Source organism: Oryctolagus cuniculus, chromosome X (genome assembly GCF_051225735.1).
Source record: "Oryctolagus cuniculus isolate XC-2025 breed Fujian yellow rabbit chromosome X, ASM5122573v1, whole genome shotgun sequence".
Taxonomy (NCBI): Eukaryota; Metazoa; Chordata; class Mammalia; order Lagomorpha; family Leporidae; genus Oryctolagus; species Oryctolagus cuniculus.
This window is the reverse complement of record NC_142888.1, coordinates 57127662-57141038: the sequence shown is the minus strand read 5'-3', so window position 1 is coordinate 57141038 and position 13377 is coordinate 57127662. Positions and strand designations below refer to the sequence as shown.

At 35.7% G+C, this 13377-nt stretch overlaps 1 protein-coding gene across 5 annotated transcripts in view; it reads left to right on the top strand.

Moving 5' to 3' along the window:
* Window positions 1-13377, top strand: part of PCDH11X (protocadherin 11 X-linked) — a 751842-nt gene that overhangs the window by 634973 nt on the left and 103492 nt on the right. The window lies entirely within an intron of this gene.

The following is a 13377-nucleotide window of genomic DNA, read 5'->3' as shown; positions in this document are numbered from 1 at the left end:
AGATACTTTCTAATATGCTACTCTAGTTAGATATGTCTGATGTTTGTCTTATGATTGATTAGACTGTGGTTATGAGTTTTGGAAAAGAATATGAGAGACAGGAATGAGTGTTTGGTGCAGTGGTTAAGACACCACTTGGGATACCTGCATCCCATATCAGAGTGCTTAGGTTCAAATCCCTGTGTTCAAGTTCCCACTCCACTTCTGATCCAGCTTCCTGTTGGTACATACTCCGGGTGGCAACAAGTGGTGACTCGAGTCCTTGAGTTCCTGCTTTACACATAGGAGACACAGGTTGAATTTTGGGTTTCTGGCTAGTACATGGCTCAACCATGGGCATTTGGGAAGTGAACCAGAGGCTCTCTCGCACACTCTCTCTCTCTTTCAAATGAATAAAAGTAAATAAATAAAACTCTAAAAGCAAATAATAAAAGAGAGAGAAAATATTTTCTTGCCACATTATAGCACAAGGAACATAATATTCATGTGCCATCACTAGTGATGTTATCTTTGAATGCTTGGTTAAGGCAATTTCTTCCATATATCTCCACTGCAAAATTGCCATTTTCCATTTTCATTCTCTGTTCTTTGGAACTGAGTTCTTAAGTATGCTGGGCTATAAATAGATGATAGATAGATAGATAGATAGAGTTCTAGATAGATTTTAGCTTCATTGGGATACAATTCACATTCCATAAAATTTACCCATGTATAGTGTACAATTTAGTGGCTACATTGGCATATTCACAGAGTTGTTCAACCATCACTACAATCTAATTTAAGATTATTTTTGTTGTCCCCAAAAGAATCTCTGTACCTATTATCAGTCTTCCCCACATACATAAATCCCTTCTCATTGCTATAGGCAAGGATTAATCTACATTTTCTATCTATTGAATTCCCTGTTGTGGATATTTAAAATAAATGGAATCTTTTATTTGGAGTCTTTTGTGGCTCTCTTCTTTTACTTAGTATAATGCTTTCAAGTTTCCACTCAGAGAATGTATCAGTATTTTAATTCCTATTTATATTGTTCATTTTAATGATAGTAAAAACCCTAAATAGCATAAGATTTACTGAGTTAACCAATTTTCTAGTGTAATGTTCAGTAGCTTTTTTATGTAAATGACCACATTGTAGATATATAACATATGTTGTTAGCTAGTAGTTAGTTGATAGATATCTGGATTTTTCTCCTTTTTGGTTATTATGAATAATGTTATCAGCAATTGTGTACAAGTTTCCTTGTGTACAGATGTTTTCAGTTCTCTTTGAGATATACTTGGCAGTGGATTTACTGAGTCATATGATAACTCAGTGTTTAGCTTTTTTGGGAAAAAACAATTTTCCAAAGCAGCTGCATCATTTTACATTCCAACCAGCACAGCATAAAGGTTCAGGTTGCTCTACAGCCTCACTAACACTTGCCTTTTTTCATAGTCACCATAGTGAGTATTCTGTGGTATGTCACTGCAATCTTAATTTGCAGTTTCCTAGTTATGAATGATGTTGAGCATTTTTTATGTGTTATGGACCATTTGTATATTTTCTTTGAAGCAATATCTACTCAAATTTTTTGCCACTTTTTAATTGAGTTTTCTTATTTTTTAAAGTTTGCGTTCTCTGCATATTCCAAATACATTCCCTTGCCAGACATATATTTTGCAAATATTTTCTCTCACTTTATATTTCACCTTTTTATCTTATTAGTAGGGCTGTGTAAGGAAAAAATGAAATCGAATTTTCTTTGTTTTTTTGCACTTTTTGTGTCATTTCAGGGAAATCATTGCCTAGGCCAAGATCACAGCAATTTGCTTCAGTTTTTTCTTCTAAGAGATTTGTATGTTTAGATTTTACATTTATGTCTATGATCCACTTTTAGGGGTCTACTTGCTTTCTTTTTCATGTGTAAATCTAGTTGTCTCTCAAGAATTTATTGAAAGACTATCCACTCCCCCATTGAATTGTATTATCTTACTGTTATACTTTAAAATGGATTTATAGATTAAGTTCCTATAAAATTTCTTGAATTCTATCTCACCTTTGTTATTGGTCACTTGTACAAATTTGCAACTTACAATATTGGACTTGAATGGTGATTCAGTTGGAGAGGGTCATGAAGATATGGACATTAACAAGGTATGTCTTGGCTTTAAATGTACAATAAGGCCTGAACACTTATCCTTCCTGGTACTCTAGGGCATTATTCAAGGGAGGGAATAATGATTTTTACTGAGATATTCATTTGGTGTCCTATAGTAAGATTAGGAGATAATAAATGTACCTCATGACCTAACTAACCTCAAAATCTGGAAATGCATTTGTTCCTTTTTGCTCTATTCTTTACCCTGACCAGAACTCTTAACATATTCCAACATTTTTATGAAATACTGTGGTATTAACATTTTTAAACTCCTTCTGTCTGCAGATTTTTGTTATATGGTTTATGTAATTTTATGTTCTGAATACATAGATATAATATTTCCTTGAAAGTAGATTAGTAGATATTAAACATTTAAAAAATAATGGCATATTATATCTTGATTTTCAATATATCAAAAAAGCACAGCAATTCTATGACCTGTAGAGATTTTCAGCAATAATAATAGTTAATACTGTTTACTGATTGTCTTGCAAACAAGTCTGTCTGTGCCTCCACTCTTTAAGTAGCAGTCATGTAGCTGAAATACAGTCTACTTTATTAAAATTCCCTTTCCTGCCATAAAATATACTCTCTCTGAAAGATACAATAAATGATAGAGTGCAAATAATGTAATTAATTGCAATGCCATTTTTGAAAAAAATTTACATGACTTTAAAATTATTTCATGTGGCTTTAATCACTTTCAAATTAAGACACTCTTGATTCTATGTTATATCACCAGGATAAGAGCTATCTTTGAATACACAAGATTACACACATGCCATGTTACAAATATATTTGATACTCACATTTTATCATTGCCGATAGCTCAAGAAAAAACAGACTGAGATATTTTTACTGTTTCTAATTTACGGTTTTCTCTAAATTCATATGCCAAGTATCTATGGCAATTCTGAGTCTGGGAGTTATAAGAGTGGGTTAGATGACTGCACCATTGTGAAGCCATATCACAAGTGGGTGTCAACTTAGAATATGTTCTGAGCTTAAAGTAGCAACACAGTTCTATGGGTATATAATGAGAGCATCTGAAACAAGTCTCTTTGAAGAATAGCAATAGAATTCTATGGGTGGATGGAGGGAAAATGAAGTGGGAAGACATTTACTAGAAAAATTATTATACAGTCAGAAATGCTGTGCAATCAGAACTTATTCCTAGAATTAAAATGTGTACTCAGTGATTTTAAAAGTCAATATAATGATGATTGTGTAAAGCCCTCACCTTTAGATGATTTATATGTAGACTCAAAATTATATCCAAAAGCTGTTCACATTTTATAACAGCATATTTTAAACAACAATTTACCAAAAATATTTAGATATCCCACATCCATTTTGTCAGAATTTGATTTGGTACATATCTGTGCACATATTTTTCTTCATTCTGCTTTTATTCAATAGCATGAAGTTTAAAGAATATCCCTAAAATCTTTGTGGCTTTTTCTTTTATTTTAGCTTAAATGGAAAACACAATATTTAGCTTAAGAGATTTTCAATTCATATAATACTTGTTTTACTTAATGTGTAGAAAATGGTGGAGCTTTATCCATACCTTTACTGATATTTATTTGATATTTTCAGAGTATTTTGGAGTCTCAGAATTTCATTTAAAGTGTATGAATGAGCCTAACAAGAAATAGCTTCTCTTCACTTCTTGGAAAAATAATATCTTATTAAACATTTACTGATTATGTAGACAATCTGTCCCTAATAACATCCTTTTTCAGTTACAGCATTATGCAAGTGACAATCCATTAAAAAAACTCTTCCTTTTATATAAGCAACTATTTCAGGGAAATTGATGTTTAGATTTTTCTTTTAATTGGTCTGCATTGCTTTGCTTACTTTCAGTTGTTCTTGTTAAAAGCTGAGAGAAATGGTAAGTAAAATCTAGGAAACATGCAATTAATTGAAGTTCCAACTCCTTGCTTGCAATATCCTTAGCCTTGTGTAGCTATAAGCATCAGTTCAATTTAATTTCCTATGCTCAAAAAGAACAAATAAGTTTCACTTTATTTGTTCATAATTCAGTCTAGAAGAGAAATTACTTCTATGTAGATAAAGGTTTGGTTTAAACATTTGAGCAATAGTTGATGTTTGACATATTTCCTATTCCAGTGTGATTATTTCTGATTATATATGATTTTTTTGCTACAGAATACCAACTACTAAAGAAGCAGTGACATAACAGCATAATACAAGGGGATTTCAAAAAGTTTCTGGGAATGGAATTAAAGTATAAGTTTATTCTTGTGTGAAAAATTTGAAATCCATGCATTGTTTTTCATAATTATAGATTTTTCATGAACTTTTAAAGGCACCCTCAAATGTAACTGTACCCCTCTGAACTTTATTGCTTCAGGAAGAAGCATGGTTCAGTGGAAAGAATAACTAAACTTAAATTCAGAGCTCATGGCTAGGAATAAAATTTAAAAAGTTTTTTTGCATCATCTTAGTATGTTTTATTTGTAATTGTAAAAAGTATAAACCATGAAGTACAACTTAAATCTAAAGAATGAGAGATGACTGATTTAAAAGTATGAATGTTTTGTTAGATGATATTCTGTTGTGCCTAGATATTGATAGGTATCTTGATGGTGAAATAATTCCTCTTGTTTTTCTTTCCCATATTCTGCATGGTGATAATTAGAGGTAATGGATTAGGGCTTTGGTGATATTTTATGCTAAAGAACATAACCTTTACTCATTTTTAAGGTGTGTCTCCTTGATGCTAAATCAGCATCAAGTGGTATTAAGGTGATGAGTATCAATTTTCATTGGCTTTTCTTTGGTCTGTCACAGTCAGGTTGTTTAGCTATGATAATATAGTGCAATGTTAATACAATTTCAATTCATATTGACTAATACAATTTTGGACAACCAAAGTTTTAAGATTAATGATTAAAACTTTGAATGGTTGTTTGTATTGATTTGCATATAAATAACATATGAGAGAAGTTCCATAAATTTTCATAAATTGGTACTTTAAATATGCTTCTTATATAATGTGAAGAGAAAATATAAAAAATCAATATGGATATGATTTAACACTGTAGAAGAGCACTCTTAAACTGTATTAAAACTACCTGATTTCATCAAAGGCTGAGGGTTTTTTTAATGTTTATAATTATTTATTTTCATTTATTTGAAGGGCAAACAGAGAGAGAGAGAGAAACATAGACAGAGACAGAGAGATGGCTCTCTGCTGCTTTACTTTCCAAATGCCTGCAATAGCCAGGGCTGGACTATATTAAAGCCAGGAACCGGGACCTCCATCAGATTCTCCCTTGTGGGTAGCAGAGACTCAAGTTATTGAGCTATTCTCTGCTGCCTCCCAGGGTGCACATTAGCAAGATACTGAATGATAAGCAGATGTGGAACTTTAACTCTTACATTCCAATATGTGATGCAAGTATTGAATTTCAATATGCAGAATATTAAAAATATTTTTAAGTTTTAATTAGTTTTTACTAGATTCAACATGCTTTGGAGATACAATTCTAAGAACATAATGATATTCTCCTCCTTCCCACCCTCCTTCCTTCTCCATTTCTGTCTATTTTTTTTTCTGGTTTATGTTACAGTAGAAAGGCTTAATACTTCACCAAATAATGTTTAACAAGTAAAAAGCAAAAAGACCCTAGTTTAGTGGGAATATGAACAATGGCTGTAAACAATAATTGACTGAAAAAATGACCATTTCACCCATATACAATAAATTTTAAAGTAATCACAGCTCATTAAAACTATACTAGTATAAATTCTTAACCATTTGTTTCATAAAGGTATAAAACAACATTTTTTAAAACTGTATTTGCAACAATGCTTATATACAAAGACATTTCTTTCTTTTTTTTAAGATTTATTTATTTATTTGAAAGGCAGAGTTACAGAGAGGCAGAGGCAGAGAGAGAGAGAGAGGTCTTCCATACGCTGGTTCACTGCCCAGATGGCCGCAGTGGCTGGAGCTGTGCTGATCCAAATAAGAGAGCCAGGAGTTTCTTCCAAGTCTCCCATGCAAGCGCAGGGGCCCAAGGATTGGGGCCATCTTCTTCGGCTTTCCCAGACCACAGCAGAGAGATGGATTGGAAGTGGAGCAGCCAGGACTCGAACTGGAACCCATATGGGATGCTGGCACTGCAGGTGGCAGCTTCTATGCCACAGCACTAGCCCTTCTTTGTTTTTTAAATTTTAGTTCCCACATATAAGGGAGAATATGTGGTATTTAACTTGTGGTGTCACAATGCCCAACCCAAAGCCAAATTTTTGACATTGTTTTAAAAAATATTGATACATAAGTGTTTGCAAAGTTAAGGCCAAGAGTTTTCAAATAGGTTTTCACAGTTATAATTTATTATAACAATAAAAGTTGTAAGTCATAGTTAGAGCAGTTTTTCACTGATTATCTGCCTAAAATTGTTAATAACATTTCAAACATTAACTGACATAACCAGTCAATAGTGTATTTACTTCAGAAAAAATAATTATTAATATTTCTGTAGGAAAAGATCAATAAGTCTTTTTTTTTTTTAGATTTAGTTGTTTATTTGAAAGTCAGAGTTACACAGAGAGAGAAGGAGAGGCAGAAAGAGAAAGAGGTCTTCCAACCACTGGTTCACTCCCCAAATGGCCACAACGGCCAGAGTTGCGCTGACCCGAAGCCAGAAGTCAGGAGCTTCTTCGGGGTCTCTCATGCGGATGCAGGGGCCCAAGGACTTGGGCCATCATACACTGCTTTCCCAGGCCACAGCAGAGAGCTGGATCGGAAGTGGAGCAGCCGAGACTTGAACCAGTACCCATGTGGGATGCCGGCGCCACAGGCTTTACTTGCTATGTCACAGTGTGGTCCCCCCAGTGTTAATTCTTTATGTAGCAGAACCCAAGGCCAATGTTTGCCTTCTGGGACTGCCTTTTCTTGTACTAGCTTACCCGACTAAAGAATATTTTCAGAATGCAGATAAGAGTATATAAATAAAGAGTTAACTATCTGGATACATCTTCACAAGTTTAACAAGGAAATTAATTATTATTATTTTACTTCTTTCATCATTAAGTAAAGTGACATTAACTACCCAAAATACATGAGGTACAAGAAAATACAAAACTGCCTATTGGAACTGAGCAAAATTCACTGAGTGAATAATACAAAAGGCATTATATTTAACAAAGCAAGCATTGTAAATTTACTAAAATCTTATTTATGAATGTCTTCACTATGGTTGAAAAATAAGGCTTTCATGAAGATCATCCAACATCAATATATTAACTAATTAGCAGGAGGCTAGTCACTTTTAATTTATCTCATGTAATTTATCTCTTTATAATTGAAACTAATAGTTTCGATCTCTATATCAGAAAATGTGGAATGGAAGTATGTTACAATTAATATTAGTAAAATACATAGAGTAAGTTCTCAATATATACTAGCTGCTTGTTGCAATAAATGGATAGCTGAATCATAAAAAACTAAAGATGATGGCCATACAACACAAAGCTTCTAGAAAGTAAAGTGACTCTTGCAAAGCCTCAAGTTAAAATACCTATACATGATGACATTCAATTTCCTCTTTTTAGAAGAAAATATACTAATTTTAGCCAGAATATTCCAATCATAATTGCATTAATATTCATAATTCATTTACTTTCGTTGCCCTATTCAGTCTGTATTTTTTTTCCTGGAGAATTATTTTGCTTGCACCAATATATTGATAGCAAATCAACTTACCAAATATTGCTCATTCTTATCATTGCTCACCCAATTAAGTACACAAATTGAAAACAACATTTTTAGCAAGTCTTTAAGCAGTGGTAAGAACATCATCTCGTCAAAGAAGGATTTTAGTATATCCTCTTAGAGATACTATATTGCAGTTTTCCAACTGTTATATAATCCTGCATTAAATTTTAAATTGATGTATTACATCGTGAAGCCACAGGACCTCATGATTGTAAATAACATGCTTTCTTTAGCAAAGCTTCAGTAACATGACAAATGTATAAGCTTTTCAATTCAGAAACATGCTTTCTACGTTTTAAACTTGAATTTCAAAACAAAACACACACACACACACATCCCAATTGGATTAGACGCTTAAATATTTCAGAAAGGATGTAAGAAAGGATTCCAGAGATCTTAATATGGTTAAATTTCGGGGCCGGAGCTGTGGCGTAGCAGATAAAGCCACCGCCTGCAGTGCTCGCATCCCGTATGGGCGCCGGTTCGAGTCCCGGTTGCTCCACTTCTGATCCAGCTCTCTGCTGTGGCCTGGAAAAGCAGGAGAAGATGGCTCAAGCCCTTGGCCCCTGAACCCATGTGGGAGACCTGGAAGAAGCTCCTGGCACCTGAATCCTGGTTTCAGATCTGCGAAGTTCTGGCCATTGCGGCCAATTGGGGAGTGAACCAGCAGATGGAAGAATTCTCTCTCTTTCTCTGCCTCTCTCTCTCTTTCTGCCTCTCCTCTCTCTGTGTTACTCTGACTTTAAAATAAATAAATAAATCTTTTTAAAAATGGTTAAATTTCTTTCCCTAAGGACTTAAAAGTTAGGTCCTACTTGTTTAGTTAATATCTCTGAGAATATTGAGAAAGACATAGTTCTATATAAACATGCCCATCCTGACTTTCTTCAGATTCTTTTTTTTTTTTTTAAGTTTTATTGTATTTATTTGAAATGCAGAGTTACAGAGAGGCAGAGGCAGAGAGAGAGAGAGAGAGAGAGAAGTCTTCCATCCACTGGTTCACTCCCCAGTTGGCCGCAACAGCCAGAGCTGTGCTGATCTGAAGCCAGGAGCCAGGAGCTTCTTCCAGGTCTCCCACGTGGGTACTAGGGCCCAATGATTTGGGCTATCTTCTGCTGCTTTCTCAGGCTATAGCGGAGAGTTGGATTGGACGTGGAGCAACCAGGACTTGAACAGACACCCATATGGGATGGCAGGTGCTGGCCCCTCTTCGCTGGTTGCCAGCCCCTCTTCAGATTCTGAAACAAAAAATATCAGATTATTTTATAATGTTATACTGTTTATTTAATAATGCCCTGAGATGAAAAAAATGTATTTTTAGGTATAGCACTTATTATAAAAGTGACAGAAAAGAAATAGGAGGGAATCACTAAAATCTGTTAATAGTGACATCCCCACACTGATTTCTCGTTTTACCCTTTCTCTTTCTCCTGGTTCTCATGAACAATATTTTATAGTTGGGTCTCAATATCTAGGTATACCTGTCCAATGTTGTAACTATAGAATTCTTGCAATGTGGCTAGTTTGAATTGGTATGATTTTTAAAGAATAAAATACATATAGAATTTTAAAGATAGTACTAAAACAGAATGACAAATAAATTTTGTTGATTATTTATTAAAATGGTAAAATTTTATATAATATGTTAAATAAAACTAAATATTGTAGTGCTATAATATGTCATTATCTTTGCATATAGAAAAATACAGAAATATGTCATATTTTAAAATAACTATAAGTTTAAATTATTATTATTTATAAATGCATTTAAGTTTTGATTATAAAAAGAGTATGGCTTGCTTAGTAATAATTTAGTTAAAAATTCTTAGCACTTACTCTGAGTCAAGCCTTGTGGTAGGAGCTGGGATTTGGAAAGAAGTATATTGAATTTTTTGATTCCAGGAAAGATTTAGGTTCATAAGCAGAGAACTGCAATATAGTATAGCAAGTGAAGAAAGGGGCATGAAAAGCTTTTCTCCTCTGGAGAAATTAAAAGGCCATTCTGACTCCTAGCAGAGTGAGAGAACTAACATTTTTCTCTTTGTACCTGTAACATTGGCAAGCTAACGATGTGTACACACCACTGACAAGAATGTTTCACTGTTGGGTGAATACCTAGTAATTATGTGATCGAATTCCCTTCCAGTTTCTCTAAAATCCTGAGTAGAAGTAAAAGGCAGATCTTCTTAATGCTTTGTTAGCACTATATTCCACAATCGTCTCTTGGGTCAACCTCTCCATGTTAGTAGCTTCTTCTCAAGGTGAGAGAGCATCTGTAGATTTTAAGAAATGAATCCTATATTTTGAGTGAGTTTTTTTTAAAGATTTTTTTTTTAACACGCAGAGTTAGTGAGAGAGAGAGAGAGAGACAGAGAGAAAGGTCTTCCTTCCATTGGTTCACCCCCCAAATGGCCACTACAGCTGGTGTGCTGCGCGCTGCACCAATCCGAAGCCAGGAGACAGGTGCTTCCTCCTGGTCTCCCATGCGGGTGCAGGGCCCAAGCACTTGGGCCATCCTCCACTGCCTTCCCGGGCCACAGCAGAGAGCTGGACCGGAAGAGGAGCAATTGGGAGAGAACCCGGTGCCCCAACCAGGACTAGAACCCAGGGTGCCAGCTCAGCAGGCGGAGGATTAGCCAAGTGAGCCGTGGCACCAGCCAGATTTTTTTTTTTTTAATTTATTTGAAAGGCAGAGTTACAGAAAGAAGGAGAGAGAGAGAGGGAGAGAGAAAGAGAGAATCTTCCATCCACTGATTCACTCCCCAAATGGCCATAATGACCAGGGCTGGGCCAGGCCAAAGCCAAGAGCCAGGAGCTTTCTCAGAGTCTCCCATGTGGGTGCAGAGGCCCAAGCACTTGGGGCGTCTTCTGTTAATTTCCCAGGTGCATTAGCAGGGAGCTGTGTCAGAAGTGGAGCAGCTGGAACTCTAACTGGCTGCTATATGGCTTAACCCACCATACCTCATCGCTTGCCTTTCTGGGTGGGTTTTGCTTAGTGTTTTGAGTAATATCAGATCAAATCAATGTCTTTTTAAAATCACTTGACTGTAAGCTAACTGCTGTGTTATTCAATGATATCTTCCAAATGCCACATTGAAGCTATTCAGTAAATATTTACTAAGTGAATTTTTAGCTGATAGTAGAAATATTTTTTCTGTTTGCATGGTAGAGTACAGGTGTTATAGGTGTCTTGCAAATATATACAAGGTCCATGAACAATAACTAAGATTGAATTTATATATTTTTTTAAAAGATTTATTTATTTGAAAGGCAGAGAAAGAGAGAGAGAGAGAGAGGTCTTCTCTCCACTGGATTGCTCCCCAGTAGCCACAACAGCTGAAGCTATTGCAATCCGAAGTCAGGAGCCTGGAACCTCCTCAGGTTCTTCCACGGGAGCACAGGAGCCCAAGACTTGGGCCATCTTCCACTGCTTTCGCAGGCCATAGCAGAGAGCTGGATCAATGGGGAGCAGCCGGGACTCGAACCGGCACCCATATGGGATGCCGGTGCCACAGGTGGAGGCTTATCCCACTATGCCACAGCACTGGCCCCTGAGTTTATATTTTGATCTAATTATTAGAACATTTAAAATAGCAATTGTATGCATATATATTTATATATATTTATATATATTTAATATATTTATATATTTATATATTTATATATATATTTATATATATTTATATATGCATACACATACATATCTATGTCTTTAGTAGAATCCGGCTTGAGTAAGCAGTTGTTTGTATCTCAAAATTTGCATTCAAAATAATTTCAGTGTGGCCTGTAGCAAAAGGCCAAATCTGTCTAAATTTCATTGTAGCAAACTCTTACTGCTAAAACGCAATTATACACTAGGCAAATTCTGATTGGCAGGAATTCATTCAGTTGTTTCAAAAGCCATGTTATATGGACTCTTCTGGATTCTATCACAGGAGGAGAAGAAAGAGTAAGCAGACGTGATATAGTCACATTTCAAGACGCTGATTTAGAATAACAGTTTTCCAGAAAGTGACACCTGCATCTCTGTGGGGATGATTTCATACACAAGATAAATTGTACCTAATCCAAATGGCCAGATGCACCCAGACCCTGAACGCGAGTACAGACCTACATTCATCATTTTTAGAGATGCTGTACAATAGCATGATTTTATATCCAAACTGATGATTTAGCTCTCTTGACTCACACTTCCAGCCTATAAACATCAAAGCCATGTTAATTTAATTTTTAGCATCACAAGAGAGTGTTATTTTTTAATGTAGTTACAGTGGTATGCAGAGATATAATGGCAAATGAAATATTCCCCTAACTTTTGGCCTTTTTGGTTACTGCTATGCCTGAATAAAAAAGTGCATGCAGATATAATATCTCTGTCATTATAGGCTGACAAAAGGCACTTACCATCAGCTCTAAGCTAAATTGACTGGCACAGGCTTAACCAAGTAATTTGGCTTAGGGAAGACACTATGGCTTCTTAAAGACCTCAGCCCAGAAACCCAGATATACTTTTGCCTGCCTGGTAATTTACCATAGACTTTGTCCTTTATCCCTTCTCTTTTCGTTTCTTTTTTTTCATCTTGGTCAGAATCATTTTTTTTTTTAGTTTATTCTGTCAATTTCTGAATGTATCCCTGCCCCACCTTTTTTTATTCCATTTGAGATCCTCACATAACCAAATTGAGGGCAGAATAATATACTTTTTTCTGACTTCTATGTGTTCTTTCCATCAAAAATATTCTTTTCTTAACTTACTATTTTATTTATTATTTTTTCAAATAACATTTTTAAAAATCATTTTATTGTATTTATTTGAAAGGCAGAGTTACAGAGAGGTGGAGGCAGAGAGAGAGGTCTTCCATCTGCTGGTTCACTCTCCAAATGGCCACAATGGCCGGAATTGGGCCGATCCGAAGCCAAGAGTCAGGAGCTTCTTCCGGGTCTCCCACATGGGTGCAGGGGTCCAAGCACTTGAGTCTTCCTCTACTGCATTCCCAGGCCATAGCAGAGAGCTGGATCTGAAGAGGAGCAGCCGGGACTCGAACCAGTGCCCATATGCGGTGTCGGTGCTGCAGGCTGGAGCTTTAATCCGCTGCTCCACACTACCAACCCCAAAATATTCTTAAACCATCTACATCTGCGCACTTTTGGTCCAGTTTTTTTTTATAATATACATTTCCATGATCTTTTTGAAGATCTCTTATATGCATGAATTTCAGAAGTTATTTGCAGCAAAACAACCTTATCTTCCAATTCTATTTTCCATCAATTTTTAGGTACTCTAATACAATAATTTTGAAAAATAAAACTGAGCTGGCACTGCGGCTCACTAGGCTAATCCTCTGCCTTCAGCACCGGCACCCCGGTTCTAGTCCTGGTTGGGGCACCGGATTCTGTCTGGGTTGCTCCTCTTCCAGTCCAGTTCTCTGCTGTGGCCCGGGAGTGCAGTGGAGGATGGCCCAAGTGCTTGGGTTCCTGC